Here is a 7,119-nt window from a genome sequence, read left to right on the forward strand (position 1 = left end):
GAAATGGTAGGCGGAGTAAAGAGGCTACTGGGGCGTGGAGTAGCCGCGACTTGTAACCTCATGTCCGGCTACTCCACGCCCCAGTAGCCGCTTAAAAAAAGTTGCATATCCCAGCATTAAAGTTTTCTAAAAGATAGCCAGGACGTGAAGATTAGCCCAAAAAAGGGCTATCCTCACATCCCATTCATCCACCTACCACCCGATCTACCTTTATAGGTAGAATCGTGGTGGTAGGTTCCCTTTAAGGCTGTATATTCTAACTTTGTACCTTCTGTTTCTTGTCTTGTTTTTTTGTTACAAACATATTGAAAAATCTGCCCCACTCTTTGCTACTTAGCAGCTTCTTTCCAAATATACATTTATAAAGAGCCTTAATACATTGTATGATGTGTAGTTAGAAATCCGTACACCCTGACCGTACAGTATACTTGCAACTTAGTAGATTCTGGGTGTTTTTAGGTCAGTACGTTATACAATCATCCTTGGAGATGTGAGTATCACTGCTATTTCTGCACAGATGTACAATTACATATAAACTAACCTCGCTAACACGGGTTCAGTGACAGAACAGTGCTGGTTCTGCGGGTACACTGCTGTGATGTTTTCTTCTTTCACTAACTGGGATGACTCTGGGAAAAGAAGGGATAACATCTCTTAGTTAGACTTGCACTTTTGATTGTATGAAATGATGTTAATTGTATTTATTTTGATGTTTTTTGTATTAACACACTTTGACTGTGATATGGTTTATAAATATGTAGTCGTTTTACATAGAATTAACAATTCTGATTTGCGGGTACATGCAGGACACTTTTTTTTATTTTTGACTGTGCAATCAATTTTTTTTCTACTGGGACAATACTGAATAGATGTCAATGCACTGTAATGTTCCTAGCATTTTGTTTACACACTCTCTAGTTTACACTTGGTAACGCATTTAAAGGGAACGTTTCACCAAAATAAGCGTGATAAACCAGGGACACTTACTCATAGATCCAGGCACTGTGACTGTGGTAATCTTCTTATATTTGTTATGCATTGCCGCTTTCCTTCTAGAAACACCTTTTAAAATTATGGTAATTATGCTTACCTAGCCCCTGAACTAGTGCTATACTGTCTCACCCTCCCCCCGGGCCCTTCAGCACTTGTGCAGTGAACAGGAAGTCTAGACTCGCGCTCTTCAGACTCATTAGCATACTTTTGATAGGAGGCCATGGATAACAAATATAAGAAGATTATTACAGTGCCTGAATCAATAAGTAAGTGTCCCTGGTTTATCCATGCTTGATTTTGATGGAAGATATTTCTAAAGACTATAGTAATGCTTCAATCAGCCTGAAGACTGTACTTCATAGGAACATGAACAATGAACTAACCCCCATAGCTCCAGGTAATGATTTTTGAATGTGCTGTATAAGAGATTAAAGGGCATCTACCACCGGGATGAATGACTGTATGCAAATGTATCTAAGGGGTTTCAAGCTCCATAGGTGGAGCATAATGGAGCATAGAGCTCCATGAGCATCAGGCTCTTTTGCATACAGTCGTTCATCCTGGTGGTAGATGTCCTTTAAGTTAATACACCATGACCAATTATTGTGCACTACATGTTGAGCGCACAGACAATCCTTGTATTCTGCACGGTATTCTGTATGGATGCAACAAAGGTAAAACTCCGGCTAACAAAACTTAGTAAACAAAACTTTGCTAAACAAGAATAAAATAAATACAATTACATGTGGTTTAATAATTGTCAATTGTATCCTGTATTAAGGTTTGGCCCTATTTCAATTCTTATATAATTCCTCAAGGGGAATTGAAATACAATTTCCACTGTTAATTAATTGTTGAAGAGTCCCAATTTCATAAATTTTTTTAGGGGGCAGGAACAGTATCAGAATTTTTCCTCTGTTGTTTTTTTTTGCACTTCCTTGTTTAACCAGATTTAAAATGAATCCTCATGCAGACGTACTACACAGGTCTATGCCCTACTAAAGGTATTAAATATGTACATATGAAGAACAACTATCTCTGCACACTGTGAATACAAATCAGACTACAATCCGTTGAAGGGTTTCAAAGGGATTTTCCTAGTTACAAAACTGATCACGTATGTGGAAGTTATGTGATAAGTACCTAAAGAAAACCGACCATTTGATTTCATGCATTATGAAGAAAACATACCTTGAGAATGCTGTAGCTACACTGATGCAGGATCATATCTTGTTTAATCCCTGAAATGACTGGTTTTGCTGACTGAACAGCCAACATGAGCTGGATCACTCGTACACAGCAGTTGGGGGATGGTGCAGCAATTGATTATTCTGCCTGGCAGGGAGAACAGTGATTACATCATCCGCTGAGTAGTGCATAACTATTGTGAATGGAAAAGTGCAGAGCCCAGGCCCAGAAGCGACCAGAGCTTCATTATTATAATTCCGCTCAATGATTAAACAAGATTTGATTCTGCATCAGTGTAGCTACAGCATTCTCAAGGTATGTTTGCTTCATAATGCATCAAATCAAATGGTAGGTTTACTTTGAGTTATAGGTTCAGACCCCTACAACCTCACTTAGAAAAATGAGTTTCCCTTTATGTATGGAGCACTGTTTCCATTAGTCCTGTAGATGTGTTGCCTGAGCGTGGACAGCATGGAGGGGACTCAAGAACCCCTTACTCTAATGATCAGTGGTGCCCCTTAACGATCACATACTTAATACCTATCTTCCTGACAGGTGAGGGATTTTATTCCTGTGTAATCCCTATATGCTTTTGTTCTGTTTTATACAACAAACAATGGACCTTATTGTCACGGCAGGGATTAGACTCAGAGGAAATATTTTACAAAACTGCCTTTGGGCAGTCAAGATTAACCCATATCCGGACAATTGAAAAAATAATAAAGTAAAACATCACTTTTATTAGGGATTCTTAAAAAAGATTGCACTATATTACAAGCTGTTGTGGCACAAACCACTAGATGCACAGGACAAACAATGGATTAAAAGCACAGTGTGAACTGAGTCATAGGCAGTTTGCAGGTGGTCAGTGGTATGAAACGTGAGATAGTGGGCACAATACGGGGTCCATATCCACCTATAATAATTGCTATAAGTCCACTATTGGCCAGATAAAGAGGACTGTCCTAAGCAGTATTGTCTGCTACAGTAATGTATCTTATTGTATGGATTAGAGCCCTAAAATGACCACCTAGACCATGAATAACAGTGTTGCCCGTACTGCCCCAGTAGGGGCCGCTGTGGCAGCAGGCTGTATTGTTATAAATACTGTATGGAGATCCTAGTCCTATCGTTAGAGATATAGTGGACTGAACGGTCTAGGTGTGATCTAGGTCTGACACTATCTATCCCTATTGCAACTGATGGTATTGTAATTATTGCCACTGCCTGCCTAAGATTCTACCACACTGCTGATTAAAATTTTCCAAACATTAGCCCCCCGACATGTTTCACCAGTAGAACTGGCTTCATCAGGGGTTTGGGCTAAATGCTAAGCGCGGGGCTGTCACGCCGAGTATATAACAATGAAGCCCCTCCCCGTGGGACCAAGTTGAACCTATGAAAGTGGGTCCTTCACAAAGAGGCGCATCCCATTTAAAACATCAGTGATGGGCACCATGATACACCAATGAAGTGTCCAGGAGGAGGCAATGACTCCTCCCAGTAGGGAATGATGGGGGTGTAGCCCATACTATTCTCCAATAGCGGCTAAATATGTCATCAAGCCCCCTGGTCAGCTGACTCATGGACTGTCCGTCAGCTGACCGTCAGCTGACGGTCAGATGACCGTCAGCTGACTGCCGGCCCGACGAAAACACGCGCATGACATTGGACTTAGTGCAAATATCGGCACCAAGCCCTGTCAAGATGCACATGACTGTGGACTTAGTGCAAGGTACATCATTAGCCTTGGGAAATGATGGTCTGCATGACAGTATGTATGACAGCAGACTTGATGCAAGCTACGCCACTGATTTGGGATGTGACGATCAGCATAATATTTGGTAAGTATCTTTAGAAAGTGAAATATCCTCAATATGTATTAAGCTTAGCTTGCTAGATTTGATACCTCATCTAGATCTGAAAGATTTTTGAATTATTTTTTTTTTTTTTTTTTTTTTTATATAAAGGGATGCACATTGGAGAATGAGTTAAAGGGATGCATTTTGGAGAAGGAGTAAACATTGGTCAAAGTAGCCTCTAATGGGGCCTACAGGGGAGGCTGTAGTGTCCACATGCAGCATAGTGGAGTACTAAATATACATGAAGGATAATCATCTGGATGGTGATAACAAATCAAATCAAAATCAATGACGGTCAGCTGACGGACAGTCCATGAGTCAGCTGACCAGGGGGCTTGATGACATATTTAGCCGCTATTGGAGAATAGTATGGGCTACACCCCCATCATTCCCTACTGGGAGGAGTCATTGCCTCCTCCTGGACACTTCATTGGTGTATCATGGTGCCCATCACTGATGTTTTAAATGGGATGCCTTTGTGAAGGACCCACTTTCATAGGTTCAACTTGGTCCCACGGGGAGGGGCTTCATTGTTATATACTCGGCGTGACAGCCCCGCGCTTAGCATTTAGCCCAAACCCCTGATGAAGCCAGTTCTACTGGTGAAACATGTCGGGGGGCTAATGTTTGGAAAATTTTAATCAGCAGTGTGGTAGAATCTTAGGCAGGCAGTGGCAATAATTACAATACCATCAGTTGCAATAGGGATAGATAGTGTCAGACCTAGATCACACCTAGACCGTTCAGTCCACTATATCTCTAACGATAGGACTAGGATCTCCATACAGTATTTATAACAATACAGCCTGCTGCCACAGCGGCCCCTACTGGGGCAGTACGGGCAACACTGTTATTCATGGTCTAGGTGGTCATTTTAGGGCTCTAATCCATACAATAAGATACATTACTGTAGCAGACAATACTGCTTAGGACAGTCCTCTTTATCTGGCCAATAGTGGACTTATAGCAATTATTATAGGTGGATATGGACCCCGTATTGTGCCCACTATCTCACGTTTCATACCACTGACCACCTGCAAACTGCCTATGACTCAGTTCACACTGTGCTTTTAATCCATTGTTTGTCCTGTGCATCTAGTGGTTTGTGCCACAACAGCTTGTAATATAGTGCAATCTTTTTTAAGAATCCCTAATAAAAGTGATGTTTTACTTTATTATTTTTTCAATTGTCCGGATATGGGTTAATCTTGACTGCCCAAAGGCAGTTTTGTAAAATATTTCCTTTGTTCTGTTTTAACACCCAATAAACAAGATTACACTGTCCAAAAAATTATAATCTGTGAATAAACACTGAATAGTAACCATCACATTGAGCTTCATTATTCTGCTTTTAACTGCGTATAGAAATAAATGTATTTATGAGTCTAGCATGAACGCAACCCCTAGTCCTTTCCAGAAATATTAAAAGTTACATGTCTATGACTTGAGATCCAACGGTCTATTGCTATACTTGAAAATTTAACAACTATAACATTACAACCAGACATCTATGACAACACATTATAACACAAAAATCTTTTTATAGAATACTGGATATTTTCCCAGTATTTCAGATGTTGTGCCAAGGTTGTATTATGGGGTTGATCCCCCCTCACCCATGACTATAACTTAAAATATTTTGTGATTTCAAATAGCATCAAGTTAACTTTTTTTTGTTCTTATTTGGAACTTCAGCATTACTGAAATGATGACAGTATTTCATGTGCTATTGATTCACGTATAGAAGGAATGTTTCTGCTGGCTGGAATATAATCGAGGGTGACACTGATCTCACCATCACTGAAGTGTTAGGAACACAACTCTCTCCATGCACTGAAGTTGATGTAAAAATGATACCTGCTTCCTTTGTGATTCTGATAATCTCTTTGTATAATACAATAAGAAAGAAAAGTGTGAATATTAAATTCATTATGAGCAATGAGAAGTTAAAAAAAAAAAAGAATGTACTCAATAAAATATTGAACTGTTACATTTTAGTGTTGGTCTGTTTGTTGACTGTATATTACCGAGGGGACTTTGAGTGCACACTTATTTCACTGATGGTTTATTATACTGTTCTTTAGAAAGGACTTGCTACTAAAGGATCCAAACCATCATTACTCATAGGACCCCTAAATAATGCTACTTCACATACAAATACTAAACCAAATATTAGCTAACCACCTGCCGCTGCCTAATACAGAATGTGAGATCTTTTTAAAAAAATCTGCTTATAAATCAAAGAAGAAACTAAACCAGATTGATACAACTACATCAGAATAAGACTCAGGCTGTAGCGTAGGTTATAGTATGTGGCCAGGTGGAGAAGGGGGGGGGGGGGAGGGAGCACTTATCACTATTCTCCATAGGGAATTGAGTGGCAGAAGGAGTAGGACCCACCATACTCTTGTAGCGCTGCCACATGGCTGACACATCCACATGGTTGCAGTGAGACCCGGTATGCCCATCAGACCATAACTATGACAGCCATGAGCTACCGTAGCTGCAATTTTTGCATCTGGCTCACGGCTGTCCATATAAGGAATGGAGCCAAAGACAACTAATTGCTATAGTTCAGCACCATGGACAGGGAAAGGATCCTGTCCCACTCCATGCTCAGAATGACTGGATAAACTACAGGTATTACTATATGAAAAGGATGAAGCACACATTGCACTTTTACTGGACAAAAAATGGAAAATGCTGTTTTTCAAACATAATTTTTTTAAATAAAAGCAGAAAAAAACGGTGTTGTTGAAAAAAATACAGGTGTATAGTGAAGGAGCAATGGCTTCAGGCAAGTCGAGCCCAAAAGGCATATAGAATTATTTTATATGCCAAGCTTCTACCTCACATCTCAGGGATCCAGAGTATCAATGGAGGATAAAAAGCCAACAACACTTTTAAGAGCTCGAACAAAAGCTCCCTGCAAAAAAAAAACACCCTGCAAATCTCCAACAGGGCTTGGTTTAGGATATTTTGTTGACCATATGAAAGTGGAACAAATCCATAGTGCATACTCTCCTAACCATTGTTCATTTGCTCTATAGATCTGTTTCCCTTACATATAGTCCAT

Source organism: Engystomops pustulosus, chromosome 4 (genome assembly GCF_040894005.1).
Source record: "Engystomops pustulosus chromosome 4, aEngPut4.maternal, whole genome shotgun sequence".
Classification (NCBI taxonomy): Eukaryota; Metazoa; Chordata; class Amphibia; order Anura; family Leptodactylidae; genus Engystomops; species Engystomops pustulosus.